At 40.8% G+C, this 20,154-nt stretch overlaps 1 pseudogene; it reads left to right on the top strand.

Moving 5' to 3' along the window:
* Positions 1 to 10,618, top strand: part of LOC119231435 (elongation factor 1-gamma-like) — a 93,984-nt pseudogene extending 83,366 nt beyond the window's left edge.
* Positions 10,619 to 20,154: the final 9,536 nt, after the last annotated feature.

A 20,154-nucleotide genomic window follows, 5' to 3' on the forward strand; every position in this document is an offset into this window, starting at 1 on the left:
TGTGTTATTTGCCAGTGTAACGTCCTTGGGTAGATTGAGCTCCATCACTTTCACGACACTGATTTGTGCAAAAGAGACATTGGACATGAAAGATGCAGCTGCTGACACTCACAGTGCAGGCGCCACATGTTCTCCCACTATAGCCTCCTAACAACGCTCCGAGGATGGGGGAACCACCGCCACGTTATAGATGAGGACAACAGACTTTCTCTCTGATCACCCCCACAGAACCAGTTTTCCAGAGCAGATTGGCACCCTGCCAAGATGCATGTGTTTGAAGTGCAAGACAGGACAAGTGAGGAGATGTCTACACAAGAGTAAGGCATGGGGTCCTAAAATCACCATTTAACTTAAAGATGGAAAAGGTGGGACACTAATGATGTTGACTCAATAATAAAATCAGTGAGATTTCAGGAAATATTTTTACACTAAAAATGGAAATACCACATAATCCAGCAACAACACTTCAAGATAATTAGTTAACAAATATGAAAACACTAATATGAGCAGACACATGGGCTCCTATATTCACAGCAGCACTGTCCACCATGGCCAAGACTTGGGACCAGCCTAAATGCCCATCAAGAGACCACTGGATAAAGAAACTGCAGAATATATGCTAAAAAACCAGGAATACTACTCCATTATTTAAAAAAGATGAAATAGTGCCTTTTGGGACAAAATGGATGGAGCTTGAGATGATTATGTTATGTGAAGTCATAAAGTGAAAGACAGTGACTGGATGGTTTCACTCATTTGTGGAATATAAATAATCAAATAGAGAAAACAAACTGGCAAAACACAACAAGATCTCTTAGACTGTGAACAACACAATGTCTACCAGAGGGGAAGAAGGGTGTAGGGGGAAGGAGGTGCAGATGGGGGATGCAAGGTGAGAGGGTGCTGGCACTGGTGCTTGGGTGCAGGGTGAGTGAAGGTTGTGCATATAGGGAGGTGTGAAGTTGTACCGCCCCCCAAATAACAGAGTGATGTAAACAATTGAAGATAAGTAAAATCTGAGAAGAAAAATGAGACACTAGTGTATTATTTTCAGTGAGCCACTCCACTGTACTAAAGCACGTCCCCTTGCAGTGGAGAGAGAAGTGACAGTTTGATCTTACGGGCAGGAGTGGCCTGCGTGGATATGAGCATGTTCCAGGCCACATCATGAACACAGTGTGGAGTGGGGTTGATGGACAATGACCAGGACATCACAGAAGGCTAAGTGGCAGCACGCATGTTTGTTTTTTTTTTTTTCCTAGATAAGATTGACTGATAGCATTAACTTGTATTTATGCAAATATATGCATATTACACATTAATTTCAAAAACAATCTTCCAGAAATATAGTTGCTCCAGACCAAACAGGTACAAAATGATTCTCATGAAATACTACTTTTTCTTTTCTGTCCTCTTTTCTTCTCACCTCTGCTATGACTTCTAAAAGTCTTTGGGCACTGTTATATAATGTGGAACTTCTATGTGGATTTAGAGGGCCAGAAAACTCCCTGACATTTCATATTGTACTTGGGAGGAAACACATTTTTTTTTCTGGAAAGTCTCATATTCACCAAGGGGAGTGTAAGAGCATCCATTCTTCCGCCACGCCAATGTTAAGAATCATTGCATTAATTGGAAGAAGCAATGTACTGTGAAAAGAGCCATAGGTTCTAAGAGTAAGATAGATTTGAATTCTAGCTCCATAAATTTCTTGAAAAAATTACTAAACATTTCTACTCCTTAGACCCCTTCTTTTAAATATTGAATTGTATCTATGCTGCAAGTTATGATTTAAATCAGATAACCAAATAAGCCAAATAAATGCTTTAGAATATGGAATTCAATACACGGCAAAGAGTAGATATTCTTAATGTGATAGCTGACATTATCATTCTGATTAACCTTGAAGATGCTACTTCTAGCTGCAAGGGACCAGGTTCACATTCCCTGAGGGCCCTTTAAAATATTCTGTCTACCACATATTCTGTCTCTTTGGTTACATTCACCCAGCCTCAGTCACCCCTACATAAAATATGTTCAGTATTTCTCTCCTGCTCAGTGAATTTGTTGACAAGATTTTTAGTTTCCTTCTCTCTATTTAACCAATGAGATTAACCTAAACCATTTCTGACAAAGAAAAATAAGATAGAGTTTATGAAAAAAAATCTTCTTTGATCTTTAATCATTGCTGATGATAATTCAGTCTGGTCTTCATTATCATAATGGTTTATAACAAGCAGCTGCAGCCCCTGACTCAGATAAATTCTTGCCCTGTTTTAGTACAATAAAACCAACACCAGAGAATGAGATCCTGTCCTTTCTTGATGATACCATCACAGAAAATTCATATTCTGTTATCTTTTATTATTGCTCTACATTCTGAAAAATGGATTAAATCAAACTTCTGATAAGACGGTTAGAGCCATAGTGGGGTGGGGGGGCAACAATTATACTCAAAGGTAAAGCCATAGGCAGGAAGAGTAGGGAGATTTCTGTGTATTCACAAAGAAAGGAGACAAAGTGGGCTCCTTCAGAGCTCTCTTGTAACCTAGGCTGCCCTGATTTTCAGTCAGTAGCATCTTGATCCTTAGGAGCATGGAGATCCAAACTTTTCTTAATAAGGTTTAATTGCATTTAAGTTGTTTCCATATCTTACCTATTGTAAAAAGTGCTGCAATAAACATTGGAGTGCAGGTCTCCTTTAGAATTAATGTTTTTGTGTCCTTTGTGTAAATTCCCGGAGTGGAATTCCTGTATCATATGGTAGCTCCATTTTTAGTAATTTGAGGAACTTCCACACAACTTTCTATAGTGGTTGGACCAGTCTGCATTCCTTCCAGCACTGTAGGAGAGTTCCTTTTAGGGAGAGGGAGGGAGAGGGATTAATACAGGGGCCAGAAGTACACAAGAGACTATGGTGCTGGTTCATGGGTGACTTGGTGGTGGGAATTTTATAGAGACTACACCTGAGAGGAGAAACCAAACACTGTACCAAAATGAACAATGACATAATATATGTGTGTGTGTGTGTGTGTGTATATATATATATATATATATATATATCTGTATACATATATATATATATATAAATGTATACAAACATACACACACATATATGTATATACAAAATGTTTAAATGTTGGAGTATTATTAAGCAGTGTTTGACTAGGAGACATGTAAAATACCTGAGCCTTGCCACACAAATCTCTTTCTTTCACTTGCAAGGATCCCCAAGAGAAATAAACACCTAAACAAAGAGAGCAAATGAGAAATCAAACTTCCACTTTCTTTTTTTAAATATATTTTTACATCATTTTTCATTTTTGCACAATTCCCACCCTCCTTATTTTAACCCTAATCCCTCCTCCCCCCTCCCCCAGATCCTCCCACCCCCATAGTGTGTCTCTGGTTTATAATTGCTTGTTGATTTTGATTTTTTACTTTTTTATAATTAGTCTTTTTCCTGGTCCCTTATTTATTATTATTATTTTTTAATTTTATTGTTTTTTAATGATGTATTTATTTATGCATACAAGAGCTGGGGTACAGGCCAGAGATGGGGGGGTGAAAGGATTCACAGAGACAGAGTGGGGAACAGAACAGGCAGACTGACTGAAATACACTGCTGAGGGGAGCAGTAGAGGAGACAGATGTCTGCCTCGCCATGTGGGTTGCTCCCTGGCTGACCAGGAATCGGACTCATGCTGCAGAGGCTGCAGATTGCTTCATAGTGAGGTGCTTTAACCCCTTGTGCCATCAGGGAGACCCCCTATTTTTAAATTTTATATATTTTTTACATCATTTTTCATTTTTGCACAATGTGTGCATATTCATCTTGGTTATAGTCCCCATACAATTCCCACCCCCCTTGCTTTGATCCCACTCCCTCCTTCCCCTCCCTGCAGTGCATCTCTAGTTTATAGTTGCTTGTTGATTTTGATTTTTACTTTATTATAATTAGTCTTCTTCCTGATCCCTTGTTTACATTTTCTAAATTTCTGCTATGAGTGAGACCATCTGGTATTTTTCTTTCTGGCTTATTTTGCTGAGCATGAGCTCTTCCAGCTCCATCCATGTTGCTGCAAATTACATGAGTTTATCTTTTTTGATTGCTGAGTAATATTCCACTGTGTATATGTACCATATCTTCTTGATCCAGTCATCTATTTTTGGGCATTTTTTGGTTGTTTCCATAGCTTAGTTATTGTAAATAGTGCTGCTATAAACATAGGGGTGCAGGTGTCCTTTTGAATTAATGTTTCTGTGTCCTTTGGGTAAATACCAGGAGTGGAATTGCTGGATCATATGGAAGCTCCATCTTTTGCAGGTTGAGGAATCTCCACACAGCTCTCCACAATGGTTGGACCAGTTTGCACGTCCATCAGCAGTGCAGGAGAGTTTCTTTTCTTCCACATCTTCACCAACATCGTTGTCGCTAGTTTTTTTAATACACGCCATTCTCACTGGTATAAAATAGTGTCCCATTGAAGTTTTGATTTGCATTTTCCTAATTACATGTGATGTTGAACATTTTTTCATATGCCTATTGGCCATTTGCATTTCCCCTTTGGAGAAGTTTCTTTTTAGCTCCTCTGCCCATTTTTTGACTGGATTATTTACTTTGTTTTTGTTGCGTCTCATCAGCTTTTTGTAGATTTTTGTGATCAGTCCTTTATCATTAGTGTATAAACCTAACAAAAGAGGTAAAGGACCTATACAAAGAAAACTATAAAACACTGTTAAAAGAAATAGAAGACACAAAGAAATGGAAAGATATCCTCTGCTCATGGATTGGAAGAATTAACATGATTAAAATGGCCATCCTCAATAAAAATTTCAATGACATTCTTCAAAGAAATAGAACAAATATTGATGAAATTCATATGGAGCCACCAAAAACCCCGAATATCAAAGACTCTCCTAAAAAAAAAAAAAAAAAAAGAAGGGAATAGAGGTATCACACTCACAGACTTCAAACTATACTACAAAGCCATAATAATCAAAACTTCCTGGTATTAGAACAAGAACAGACACTAGACCAATGGAACCAAATAGAAAATCCAGAAATAAACCCACAGATTTACGGTCAACTAATCTTTGACAATGGAGGAAAGAATATGCACTGGAGCAAAGAAAGTCTGTTCAAAATGGTGCTGGGATAACTGGGTCACTACATGCAAAAGAATGAACCTTGACTACTACCTCACACCATGCACAAAAACCAACTCAAAATGGGTTAAAGAACTAGACATAAGACCTGAAACCATAAAATATATAGAAGGAAATATAGGCGAAATACTACATGACATATACCTCAGTAACATCTTTAAAGACACATCATCCAAAGCAGTGATAGTGAAGGCAAAGATAAGCAGCTGGGACTATATCAAATTAAAGAGCTTCTGTGCAGCAAAAGAGACAGTAACCAAAACAAAGAGAAACCCCATGGATTGAGATAAAATTTTTGTCCACTTTACTTTCTATGCCAAACTTCATCTTTGTTGAAATGAACTGGAACATTTGATTTACAGCCAAGGGCTAAACTGGGGTGGGGCAGAGAAATAGAGATTATTATTCCTAGTATGTCCAAATATAAATCTTCCTTTGCCCAGTGGTTTTTAACTTTGGCTACATTTTGGAATCACCTGGGGAGCTTTAAAATCACTGCTGCTTGGGTTGTATGCCCAAAGATTTTTATCTAAATGGTGTGGGATTCAGACTGGAGAATCGAGATTTGTCTAAATTCTCCAGGTGATGCAACATGCCACCCAGGTTGTAGGAACTGCCTTCTAGCTAGTTGTCTGAACCCGAAGTGGCCATTTCAAAGGGCAATACTTCTCAAATTTTATTACGCACACGGATGAAGTGGGATATTTTTAAAATTCAGGCTCCAATTTAGTAACTTCTGAGTTCTATCGATAATCTGTATTTCTATGTGCTGTAGCAGCTGTGGCTGCTGGTTCATGGGCCAAAGCATTGAGTATCCAGGTAGTAGAGTTCTTGAAAGGAAAGAGGAGAATTTGCACATTTAAACAACCAACATATTGATTGGGCTTCAATAAAAGGAAAGAGTAGAAGAGAATATGACAGTTTTGTACATGACTCTGTGACACTACCCTGGAATACATTGTCGCTACCTCTGTCCTGGAATCTGACCTAAAGAGAGTAGTGACGCTTTTCTTTTAAAGCAAAGTGGGGTAGGCATAGGAGGGATACCAGAATATCCCTCCAAATGTTACTAGTGATGAGAGGGATCATGTGAGATTCACTTCCACTTCTTTACTCTTCCTCCCTCTTCTGATCAATCCATTGTCAATTTCTGTGTACTTCCTCTAAGCTATTCTCAATACTCTTCTCTTCACTTGAGCTATAACTATTTCATTTTGATAAATTTTCATCTAAAATAGTCTCTGCCTCTAGTTTCTCCCCTGCCAAATTTTACTCTACACAACACTGTTAGCTGAATCATCTTAGGGGATCATTCTGGTTATTTACAGAGGTTTCAAAATTTCCAAGTGATCAAATATACAAAATAAAATTTAAATTTCCTGAGACTGTCATATAAAGCCAGCTCACCATGCCCCCAAATAGGTTATACCCTAAACTCTCCAGACTTTCTATTTTCTGAATATATTGTGAATGATTCCATCATTCCACTCATTCACATGCTCAGATGTGGGATCATTCATCCAAGAAACATAATGTTATACGTGCAGGAAAGAGTTGCATGGTGTCATTTATCTGAGAGTATCAGTGAAGACTTCATAAAGGAGGTGACATCTGAACTGAATCTTCCAAGATAAGCCAATTTGTGTTCAAGAGAGAGCAAATACAAGCTTAGTGAGGCATAAAACAGGAAGTGCTGTGTTCGAAAGGTACAAATATTTTGTGCTATGCTTTTAGGAGGCTTGGATGGACAGGAAGATACAGTGAATAGACCAGAAGTTTGGGCTAAAAGACTGGACCTCTGAAATGTGCTATAGGCTGCAGGGAATCTAAAAGCACCTTTTTTCTGGGTGAGTTATGTTGAGATGTATGTTTGCCCAATTTTGAGCATTTGTCTTTTTGCTGCTTTTCCTGAGAATCCTCTATTCTTTTCATTTTCCCTGATGAAGGCCTACTTATTCATGTTTTAGTTGAAATAACCTGTCCCTACTAGAGAGGATCAATCTTTCTTTCTGCACTTTAGCTTCCAGGTGTTTAGGTGATATGTGTCTCTTTGCCTAGATTTTAAGGTATTTAAATAGCAAATATGTTGCAATAATCTTTGAATCTCTTTACCCTTCAGCATCTAGACTTTGTCCTGGCACATGTTAGCTGTTCAATAAAAAGTTGTTGAATTCAAATGAACAGGACAGGAACAGCCATGTCATCAATTATGGCTTAAGGATTTACCATCTCACTCTTCTGATATTTGACCTGAGTGTTGATCGAAGAGTATTTACTGACAAAGCCACATTTTCACTCCAATACTATCTCCACAGAGACAGTTGACCGTAAATCTGAGGGTTGGGAGTTGAAAGGCCTTTTGCCTCCCAGCCTACCTGATGGCTTAGTTTCCCCAGTCAGTGACACAGTCCAGATGCTGAGTACACCGAAAAGCACAGCTGGATCTCCTCACACCAGGCTGGAATGAAGGAACAAATGGATACAAATGTCTTGCGCCTTTCCCCTTCTCTTGCTACTCACTCTCTGGAAACAGGAGCTATCCACTAGCCCGTTACTCAGTGTCCACCATATATAACTTCCCTCTGGTTATCATTTCTTGTGTGCCACCCACAGTTCAGACACCATGATAAGCATATCCTATGCGATTTTGGCACAATATTTACATCCTTCTGCATGGTAGCCAACATCATTTCCTTTTCATAGGTGAGGAGACTGAGGCAGTGAGATGTTAAATAACACGTCCAGTCCTAAAATAGGACTGGTGAGCATTGGGACTGAGAATGAAGCCAAGGCTGCCTGGTTCCAAAGTCCAGACACTTAACCATCCTGTTACATCATCTCAAGACATTAAAATGGCTACCCCAAGAGTCAGGGAATGTGCTGGCACGTTCAGGGAAGACCCTCATGCTGAATGGGAGTCCTTACATTTATGACCCCATTGTCATCCATTCCCATTGAAGCAATGGCAGGGTACACATAGGAACACATTGAAACTGTTCCTATTGATTGGAAGTGAATAATTATTACCTTCTCTCTATTAGGGATTCACTATCAGAAAGTAATAGCAGAAATGCTAAGCAAGATTAATAGCCATGTTTCATTATTTTTAATGCAAACTATTGATTTTAAAGTGGTGTAAGGTATGGCAGTTTATTACAATAAAACAATAAAATAGACTATATGAAATAATTGAGAATAATCTTTTCCCTTTTGCTGCGGCAATGGGACATAATGTGCCATGCGTGTGAAGGCGTTTATGGCAAGCTCTATCCAGCAGTGGCAGCTTAAGCACTCTATAAAGAAGCACTTTGAAACCAGAGTATTATAAATAATCGGCAATAAAGCTGGTGGATGGGCCTTTAATTTGATTCCATTATGTCACAGGATCACAAGGACCGAGGGGGCTCAGAATCTGGAATACTTACTGCTCTGAGCAGAGCACAAAGGTAAGCACATCAGAGGGCCTCGAGATGACCTTCCCACCTGGGAACTGCTAGGAAAACCTTGGTTGTTGGCATCTGGGTAGGGAGGAGCATCTTTTCTGTGAGTCAGCAGACCCGTAGGCATCAAGACCTGCTCCCAGCACAGAGGAGCCTTCTCCCAGTGCTTCTCCCCAGGCCTGTTCCTTCACTCTCTGATCCACTTCTGCTCACTTTGTCCATTTTCATAATTAACTGTAGATGCATTCAGAAGTGATTTTTCTCTGGAGTCATTCTGTTGATTGGGGTCTGAGAGGGTGTCCAGATCACATGTGACTTCATTGCCAGAAATAGACCATCAAGGATGAAGGTGATGACAGGCCACCTGTCCATGCTTATCAGACCACACCTGGAGGGGTGAGTACAAGCCTAGACCCAACTTGAAAAGAGGATTAACATTGGCACCCAGAGGAGAGATAGGGATGAAGAGAAGAGGAGAGCGTCATTGTGGCAAGAGAAAAGTCGTGGCTGGATTGTGGCTGCTGAAACCAGAGTATACTCAGGGAAAGGTAGGAAATGTCGGTTAATATTTGAAGGGGTAATACATGCCTGAAGGTTTAGACTTGTGCCCAGAAGCCCGAGAAGACAGAACTTTGGTGTCATGCAGACATGGATTTCGGTCCTAACCACCCACACCCAGCTGTGTGACCCTATGCAAGTGATGGAAACTTGCTGTGGCTCAATTCCTCTATAGACTAGAGATAGTTAAACTTACCCCACAAGGTTTGGGGGGAATGGATTAAGTGAGACAAAACAGACCAAATGCTCAGCCAGGTACAAAGCCAGAACTCACTAAACACCAACTAAAAAAAAAAAAAAAAAAAAAAAAAAAAAAAACAGTAACAACATCAAAAGCAAAGCTGGAAGGTAGATGCAGCCCATTCTGCAGGGTTGGAACAGACAAAGCTCATATGCAACTGGGGTCACAGGGACTGGAACGAGCACCATGGAATTAGCCAAAGCACCAGAGGACACAATTTGAGAGAATAGTGGGAAAGTCAGAAAATCCTTCCCCTTTAGAAGCACAGTAGGCCCCTTTCTCTGCCTCATCACCATGCGGCTGAGGCCGGCCACATCCTGAAAACTTGAAGCTCTTCAAGGCCCTCAGTGCCACTCAGAACAGCAGAGCTCAGGTACATGTGCTCTTCATACCACCTCACTTTCACTTTGGCCAAACAAACCTCATTCCTGAATTTCTCCATAAATTTTCTGCCTGCAAGTTTCCAACATTTAAGGGTAACAATGGATTTTGTGTGTTGAGAACAGTGCCATGGTCTGCTATGTGAGCAACGAGGAGCTGTGGGGAAGGACTAGAGAGACAGCTGCCCGACAGGGTGTGTGTGTGTGTGTGTGTGTGTGTGTGTGTGTGTGTGTGTGTGCAGCTCTGCTGACAGTGAGTGACACAGTGCCCCCAGCCAGTACCTGGGGATTCCCCACCTTGGGCCTCAGGCACCACAATAAGCAGGCCACAAAACAAGGCAAAGGAGTTAGGGAGGGGTATCCTGGAGCTGACAGACACACACTTGAAGATGAGGCCTCTTCTAGTGGGTGCTGGTGACACTGGCTGACATCAGAGCTGGATGCACCCTGTTGTGGCAAAATCAACAGGTCCAGGAGCCAGGCCTTTGCCAAGACCAGCTACTGGCCCCTCACCTGCATGATCCAGCCCCAGATTCCAGCTGTCTTGGGGGAGGTGAAGCTATGAGAAGGGAGCCTGTTTGATGCTAGAAAATTTACGAGACAGCTTGAAAGGAATAACCCACAAAGAAGAAGCTTCTTGTGATGAGAAGCAGAAGCCCTAGGCTGAGCAAAAAGAATGGTAAAAGGTGGCTGCCCCTGATCTGGAGGAAGAGATGGGTGAATGTGAGCAGGTTCTGGCAGTGTCCCCCTCAAAGTGCTCCAGGGTGTCTACAGAAGCATTACTGGGGTGCAGTAGAGAAGGGAAGATTGTTGAAGTGTATTGCAGATGACAGGAGAGAGATGGGGACAGACACCCAGACAGCAGGGGTGCATTCAGCTCCGGGTACCCAGTGCCTAGCATGAACAATCCAAGGCTGTTTGGGAATGGAAGGAAGGGAGGGCTGTGTGAATATTCAAGGAAGGGAGCGCTCATGGGAGCAGTTTTCAGAAGAACAGAACTCTGGATTTCCTAAGAGAAGAAAGGATGCAGGAAGTCATGCAGGCTTATGGTAGATTAACTTTGCCAACTTCACGGCACCCTTTTGCAGACAGTAAGACTTTTCTGAGAGACCTCAGCTAGTGCAGAGTTGAGGACAGCAGGTGAAGGCAGCTTGTGGCATTTTGTTTTCTTTCTTTGTTAGTAAAGGAAGAATTTAAATGAGTTTAACCTTTGATGATCTGATGATTGTAAAAATCAACCTACCAAAGTTCAGGCGGTGTCAGATGCAGAGACACCCTTTCTGAACAGCTCATCTTCCAAGACCTTTCTCTGTCAAATGTCAAAGCCCAAATGAGTTTGTTTGGAAGGCAAATTACATGTTGCAAGCAGTCATTTCCCGTAGCTGGCAACTTCTATTCTGAATAATTAAATAATGTAGCAACAGAAATGCCTTGGTCTTTTAATATTAGGGTATATACATTTAAAACTGTCTTTATAGTTCCTTGACACTGAGGGGGAGCTCAGATCTTGAACCAGACATCAACAATCATCTATCTAGAATTAATCATCGTTTAAGGGCTGCAATCTGTTTGATGTAAGGGCTGAGTTCCAAGCACAATTTTAATGGGACGCGAGAGAAGTTAATTCTTTCTGGAAGGGCATAGGGGGCCAGAGCAAGGGTTACAGGAAAGGGGTACTATGATGGATTACACTGATGGATAGAGTTTGGTGTGTGAAAACAAAGGGAAACAGTTTCCATGGGGTAGGGAAGGGGATAAAGGCTATAGACTCTGAGAAAGTGTGTACATATCCAATCTCATCAAAATGTATATGTTAAATGAGTGAGATATTTTGTGCATTGACTATACTTCAGTAAGGCTGAAAAAAGCAATGGACTCTGAACGTGGTTGTGTGGCTCTCTGCAGGTCAACCTATAGTGACTCCTCTCAACATTGTTATCTGACTCAGGAGCACAAATCTCTCACCTGGATGGGCAGCACACTCACTGCCCTCTTAGCCTCAGCCTCAAGCTCAACCCTAACCACCTGACATCATTCTAAAACCCGTACTTGCTCAGGGTCAATCATGCCTGCCCATAATTATCCATCATCCCATAGTCAAACCTGAGCCTATCCACACAACTGTGAACCACCTACTACTTTTTTTTTTTTTTAATAGAGGCATGTTTTATTTATTTATTTGTTTGTTTGTTTGTTTGTTTGTTTATACATGCGCTGGGTAGAGTCAGAAGTGCGGGAGGGTGAGAGAATTCACCAGAGCCAGAGCGGGGAGCAGAGCAGGCAGAAGGACCGAAGTACACTGCTGAGGGGAGCAGCGGGCGGCAGGAGAGGTCTGCGAGCCATGTGGGACCCTCCTCTGGTGGCTGGGGAGCAGCCGGGGATTGAACCGGCGCCACAGAGGCTGCAGGCAGCTTCGCAACCCAGCGCTCAACCGCTGCGCCACCGGGGAGGCCCTACTACCTTTTTTTTTAATATTATTTTCTATTGATATAACATTGGTTTTTATGTATATGCTTTATAAAACATATATATATATATATATATATATATATACATGTTTATACATGTGCATGCTTTAAGGGTGTAAGTTCACACTTCTTCCATTGTATATTGCCACACCACACCCACCACCAAAGCACGAATAATCATCCACCATAGTCCACTGGGCCCCTCTACCCTTTGCTTCCTTCCACCACCCTCTGGCAGCCTCAATTCTTCAGTCAGAGTTCAAGGATTGTTTGGTTTGGTTTTAAATATATGTATTTTTACTAAGTTACCATTACCTTTAACACTGTATATTATTCAGAAATACAGGATTTCACCTATTTAGGTGTATGCTACAACCACTATCACTATACACTCTGACCCCCTTTCTTTTCTACTGTCTGTCTCCCCAACCCCTCTCATAGCCTCAGTTTTACAGTCAGATTTATAGGGTGTAATTGGCTTGGTGTTCTGACTCTGTTTTGTTACTCCATATTCCACATGTCAGTAAAACCACCCAGTATTTGTCTTTCTCCTTCTGGCTTATTTTGCTTAGCATAATTCCCTACATTTCCATCCACATTGTTGCAAATAGCAAGAGAGTTCTTTTTTTTTTTTTTTTTCCAATAACTGAGTACTACTCCATTGTGTATATAGACCACATATATTTAGTCTACTCATCTTTCCTTGGGCACTTAGGTTGCTTCCATAACTTGGCTATTGTAAATAGTGCTGCAATGAACACAAGAGAGCAGACATATGTTTGGATTAGTGTTTTTGCATTATTTGGATAGATACCTGGGAGTGGAATTGCTGGATCATATGGCAAATCTATTTTAATATTTTACAAGACCTCCCTGGTGTTTTTCACAGGAAATGGGTAAGTCTACATGCACACCAATAGAGTATGAGGGTTCTCTTTTCTCCATACCCTCATCAACACTTAATGGTTTTGTTCTTTTTGATATGGGCCATGCTCACAGGTGTGAGGTAGTATATTATTATGGTTTTAATTTACATTTCATTTATGATAAGTGATGATGACCATTTTTTCATGTACCTGTTGGCCAGTATATTTTTTGTTCTGGAGAAGTGTCTATTTAGATGGCTGGCCTCTTTTGATTGGATTATTTGCTTTCTTTTTGTTGAGTTGCATGAGTTCTTTGTAGAGCTTGAATATTTGCCCTTTCTTAGACATATGATATGCAAATGTTTTCCCATTTGGGAGGACATCTTTTGTTTTAATGATAATTTCTTTCTCTATGCCAAAGCTTGTTAGTTTGATACAATCCCATTTGTTACTTTTACTCATTTTGCCTTGCTGTTATAGTTGAGTCTTCAAAAACTGGACCCATCTGCTTCTGAAACTTCTCTCCCGACTCCTTTCAAGTCCTGCTTGAAATGACAGGTCCATGGCTATAATATGTAAAGTGCTTAACCCCAGATGCAGCTGATGAAGTGTAAGTGCTGATGTAGTGTTAGCTCACAGAGCCCTGTTATTGTTATTATTGTTACTATTACTCATTACCCGCACTTTTCTGGAAAGATTTGGATCTCCCAGCCAGCAGCACGTTCTCACTCTTCGTGCATTTACAAGCCTCTCCTTCATCTGGTTCACTCTAACTCTCCTGAGAAACCTGGCATTTCCCTCTGGAAAAACTGCCCTGATTTCATCCAGCTGAAAATAGAGCCTCTTATAGTCCCCGCTACTTCCAATATATTCAGTCACCATATTGTTTTATAATTCTGTTTTTTTTTTTTTTTTTTGGCCTCTATTCTTTTCCCGACCAACAACATTTTTTTCCCCTCCAATCGCAGTACTTAGCATGTAGCTGAGCACACAGAACACTTTTTGTCCACTTTTGTTAACAGAGCAAAGACATGGCCGATGCGACATGAGCATCTTTAGATGCCTTTTTCTTTTTTTTAATTAATTCTTTTATTTTTTACATCATTTGTTCATTTTTTAAAAATATTTTATTTTATATAATTCTTACATCATTTTTCATTTTTGCACAATATGCATTTTCATTTTGGTTATATCCCCCCATACAATTGCACCTCCCCCCTTATTTTGACCCTAGTCCTTCCTCTCCCCGCCCCTCCCCCTCCAGTGTGTCTCTGGTTTATAGTTGCTTGTTGATTTTGATTTTTACCTTGTATTAATTCGTCTTTTTCCTGGTCCCTTAGGTTTTCTAAATTCCTGCTATGAGTGAGACCATCCGGTATTTTTCTTTTTCTTTCTGACTTATTTTGCTGAGCATGATCCCTTCTAGCTCCATCCATGTTGCTGCAAACTGCATGTGTTTATCTTTTTTGATTGCTGAATAATATTCCATTGTGTATACACACCACATCTTCTTGATCCAGTCATCTATTTTTGGACATTTGGGTTGTTTCCAAAGCTTAGCTATTGTAAATAGTGCTACTATAAACATAGGCATGCAGGTGCCCTTTGGAATTAATGTTTCTGTGTCATTTGGGTAAATACCTAGGAATGGAATTGCTGGATCATATGGAAGCTCTAATTTCAGTAGGTCAAGGAATCTCCACACAGCTCTCCATAGTGGTTGGACCAGTTTGCACTCCCACCAGCAATGCAGGAGAGTTCCTTTTTCTCCACAACAACACCAAAATTTGTTGTTGCTAGTTTTTTTAATATGTGCCATTCTCTCTGCTGTAAGATGGTATCTCATTGTACTTTTGATTTGCATTTCCCTGGTTACAAGTGATGTAGTGATGTTGAACATTTTTTCATATGCCTGTTGGACATTTGTATTTCCTCTTTGGAGAAATGTCTTTTAAGTTCTTCTGCCCATTTCTTGACTGGATTGTTTATTTTGTTTTGTTGAGTCATGTGAGTTCTTTGTATATCTTTGTGATCAGTCCCTCATCAGTTGACTGGAGTGCCAAGATGTTTTCCCAGTCAGTGGGGTGTCTTTCTGTTTTGGTTAATGTCTCTTTTGCCATGCAGAAGCTTTTCAGTTTGATGTAATCCCAGGTGTTTATCTTTTCCTTGACTTTCTTTGCTTTGGGTGATGAGTCTTTAAAGAGTTTATTGCAATGTATGTCTTGTAGTGTTTTACCTATATTTTCTTCTATATATTTTATGATTTCAGGTCTTAAGCACAGTTCTTTTATCCATTTTGAATTGATTTTTGTGCATGGTGAGACGTTTGGTCTAGTTTTTTTTTTTTTTTTCATGTGGTGGTCCAGTTTTCCCAACACCATTTATTAGATGCCTATTTCTTGAAGTGTTGTGTCTTGGGATTCTTCATGTAAATGGCCTTCATTCTCCTTTCTTTTTTTCAAAATCATGAACTAGGGTAAGCTGGTTATTTATTCTCCTTAATTTTTAGCCACCATTTTTCATACCAGTTGGCAAGCACGTTAATCATTTCCTCTGTAATAAATGCACAATTGCACAATCATTGTGTGCCTTCTTTCTTGCTATGCAAAGGGAGAATTTGTTTCTGCTTGTGTCCTGGCCTGGCACAGCCAAGTCCCCGTGGCTCCCTGTGGGCTGATCCACAGTTGCTTTCTCCCTCATTGCTTTGGTTTCTGGCTCCTTCCCGATACTTGCCTGCTGGCAAGTACAGAGGCATCAGATAGCCCGCTGGTCACACCTGCTCAGGACATGCCTGATGGGGGGCATGGAGCCTCCTACCCAGCAGGACTTCTTGGATTAGGTCTCTGGCCAAAGCAAGTGCCAACACTATTCTGAGAGTGGCTGCCCTTCTGCACAGTTCCTCCCTTCCTCTGTCCATCGTCCCCTACCTTCTCAGCAGGTCAGGAAGTCCCTGGTGGAAGAACCTAGCTTCAATCCAGTGATGCTTTGCTAGGACAGTATATTTTGAAATGACATATTCCTTAAAAAGTGTATGGTGATCAAAAGTGAAGAAATCAAACTATAAATAACCATGTTGCAGAGGAGGGATCATTTCTGCAAAGTTAGAAAATAAATAAAATTCATATATTTCTCTAAGTTTAGGAAAATATCTTCTGTGATATATTTTAAATATTTCATACAGGCTCTTTAATTTTGTTTTCCGTTTACCACTAATTAGAAAGCCAATTGGATCAGGTGCAGTTAAAGCCAGAAGGAATAACACAATAAGCAGAGTTAGAGGACAACCAGGGACCACATGTTGAAGCCTGTAAGGAGATTAAGGAGATTAAAGAAAGGGGAAGGGTGTAGAAGATTAGGGATTGTGAGTCTGCCCTTCAGGCACTTCTAATCTACTTGATGATACACCCTAATCCCCAGCCATGGTTCTAATCTTATCAACAAGGTGCTCCACTGATCAGCTTCTGGGGTCCCTTGTCATACATCGGTCCTCGGCCCTCAGGGCATTCCCAGTCATACCTCCTGATGCACATGTTATGTATCAGTCCTCAGCCCCCTGGGCATTCTGGACATACCTTGTGATACATAACCTTCCCAGTGTGATCCAGCTTTGTGCTCTTGTTTGATTTGAAGGGCTTAAGGGTTGGGCTCCTGTTCCTAACTGGCCGGACTACTTTGACCTTGTTTAGGTGACAAAATGGCAGCCGAATAGGCTGCCTAGGAGTAGCAGACCCACAAGAACAAGTGGATGGATTGAAATACACTACTGAGGGGAGCAGCAGGCAAGATAGGAGAGGTCTGCTGAGCCATGTGGGTAGCTCCTTGGCCAGCTGGGAATTGAACTCATGCTGCAAAGGTTGAGGATAGCTTCACAGTGCTGTGCTTAAGCACTCTTGCGCCACCAGGGAAGCCCCAGATTATTTATTTTCTGAGTCTGCTCTTCTCAGCCATAAGGTAGATTTCATTAGCATTAGGGTGGGGCGGAATCACGAGGGTGGCTTGGAGATATACTGAGTGATGGGATTGTTGTAGAGCAACCCCGATACAAAACGGGGTGCCTGACTGTGGGTCCTCACCCGCGCGCTTAAAAGGACTTATCAATGCTCTACTGCAGGCACACGTGAAAGGTTAATAAAAGGTTTATTTACAAGGGAAAGGGAAATGAGGAAATGTACAGCTCTGGGAGAAAAGTGGGAGACAAAGTTTTAAATGAGTCCTACCCGACCCGCCGATCAGGAATCCCAAAATGGCGCTCTGAGAGCTGGCCGCCAGCCAGGAGCGGTGAAGCCAGGAGGCGAGCGATCGCGAGCCAGAGAGAGAGCAAGGCCCACGTGTTTGGTTTTTATATCCAACCTGGCTGCCCAACTCCACCCTCAGGTCCCAGCCACCCTCCCCTTGGTGGTGATGGGATTTGTCTTTCCCAATGTCCTGATGGCTTTAGTCTGGAGTGGGGGTGGAGTCCACAAAGCCTGTATGAGATTATCTCAGGACATCCTTTCCCCCTAACAGGATGACCTCCAGAGTTTCTGATTCAGTTCTGGGATGGAGCTGAAGAATTTGTGTTTCAAACAAGTTCCAGGTGAATCTGATGCTGCTGGTCCCTCTTTTGAAAACTACTGCTTTATAGGATCTCTGAGTAATGTTTTTTGGGTTTGTGTAATTTAATCCTAACACAGCATATGAGAAAGGAATTTTATTATAATCCCCATTTTAGAGAAGACACAAAAGCATTTTGCTTAAGGTCATGTGCTGGTCATGATGGACCCTAACCCCAAAGCAGTCTGCACTCAAAACCCACACACATATAGCAGCATTGTGCTGGGCTCATTTCCATCTTCCCCTTGATTGTATTAAGCTTATTATAGCTCTACATTTGCTACAAGTAGCAGCACTTGCATTTTTCCTCTTTCTAGCACAATTAGAAGACAGGAAGGTCAAAATGCAATAAAAAGGCAATCACTTAGATAAACAAACCCTGCTACAGAAAGGACATGGCAGAGTTGCCCACTCTCAGCTGTTGTCTGGCATGCAGTGCCACTAGGTGGTAGCTCAAAATGCTGAACAATCAGCCAATGCACAGAAGTCTAAATTCAATTTTGTATGCTGTTGTGTTCCAAAGACACATGGTGGTCAAAGATTCTGTGTAATGGCTTCTGAGTCTGGGTCTCCTAAGCACTATACATCAGCTAGGCAATGCCACTCTCTCTGTGAGTGACTTAGTGACCTCATCCACAAGGCTAGCACCTGGTTTGCACACATGAGGTCTAGTCTGACACTGACATTCCACCCACTTAATGAAAAGAGGAATATTATCACTCATGTTATTTTCACCTACACTGTTTTCACTCTTGTGTGGTCCAAGTTGCCATGTGTTGCTGCAGAGCAACACAAACAGCACCCTGGAGGGTCAAAGTGAGCAGCAATGACCCTAATGCTGTGGTTACAACATCCTGACAAGCTCTGGAAAGCCCTGACCCAGCCCCAAGCCCCCTTATTTCTAATGCTTAAGTCTCTACCATTGAGTATGGGAAGCAGCTAACATGTATGGTGTATGACTGACCATGCTCTCCTACTCCTAAGAAATACCTTCCATGCAACACAATGCATAATCTCCCTTGGACTATCCCTATGAGTACATATAACTTCTTTATAAAATCCAAGACCCATTACAAGTGTGGGAGCTTGGCTTGCATCCCAAAGACCACCTCACTCCTCACTTGTGTTACCCAATAATCTCCCTCTGCTTATTGTTCAAACCAGTGTCTTATATTTTCACTGGCACATACAAACACAAGGATCCTCCAGTGTTATGCCTGGTTATAAATTATCTATTCAATTATAGACCCATTTCTCCTATTGCATCAATGCACTAATTATTTCACTGATCAACCCAACTCAATGAAAGGAACAGAAAATGACAAAAGACATTAGTAATTGCTAAGTCTTTACACTTACAATTATCAGGAACTTTAGGTTAATTGGTTGACGATGGATAGACACAGCATTTTTTTAGCCACAGAGAAAAGGCAAAGTTGTTTTGAAATTATTTAATTTTGTCACTTTGATGAAGATGAGTGAAGAAGGGGTTTTACATTTTAATGTAGCCCTCTGTTTGGTCATGACAGAGAATCCTTTTCCAGTCTCTCAGGCTTGGATTAAATGAGATCAAATGAGCTCATGCTTTGTAAACTATGAAGTGTAATGCCAGAGGGTGAGATTATTAGGATAAAACACAGTGGAGTGAAATGGTCAATTTTCTAGCTTTCAAGACAGACAAATTGAAGTTTAAATGCCAGTTATGTTAATAGTGGTGTAATTTGGAATGAAAATTAACCTTGCTGAGCCTCCTTTTACTTGACTGTAAAATGGAAATTATAATCCTATTTCATGAATATAATTGTGGGGTTGAATTAGGAAATGTAATATGGTCAAGATGGAATTATAATCAGATATTATTTTAGGGTGATATTTTAGAAAATTTGTTAAAAGGGATAATAATTAGGATGCATAGATCAAAATACTTAAAAGTGACAAATATTTGCTAAAGTCATCTCATTAAACAACCAAGATGATATGTGAAAAATCATGGATGAAATAGTCACTTTTGGCCAAATTCTGACCTTCACTAAAACTTTAAATAACTTATAAATTACTGATGACATCTATATTGTGGTTTAAGACATCAGAAGATTGAAAGTTGTGCCTGATAGATCCTCTCAAACATACGGCTTCTCTAAATTTTAGAGGCACATTTTGCCACAGCAGCTTCACACAAAATACATGGACAAATTAAAGAGATACATGTCACAAGAATTGCATCTGTTGCTTCTGTCAAATGAATTGGGACATTTGATTCTGCTTTTCTACACTGTTGTATAGAAAGCCCATAGAGTTTTTGAGGGAGTTTTATCAGAAACAGACAACCAGTTTCCATTCAAAGGGTTTGGGATTGCTCATGTTTTTTAGAGACCTCTAAGCCCCCAACTTCCTAGAGGCAAGAAGCAGTCTGAGACATTTATTCCCTTGTAAACAAGG

The sequence above is a fragment of the Talpa occidentalis genome, unplaced genomic scaffold (assembly GCF_014898055.3).
Source record: "Talpa occidentalis isolate TD23 unplaced genomic scaffold, MPIMG_talOcc4v2.1 talOcc4.7, whole genome shotgun sequence".
Taxonomy (NCBI): domain Eukaryota; kingdom Metazoa; phylum Chordata; class Mammalia; order Eulipotyphla; family Talpidae; genus Talpa; species Talpa occidentalis.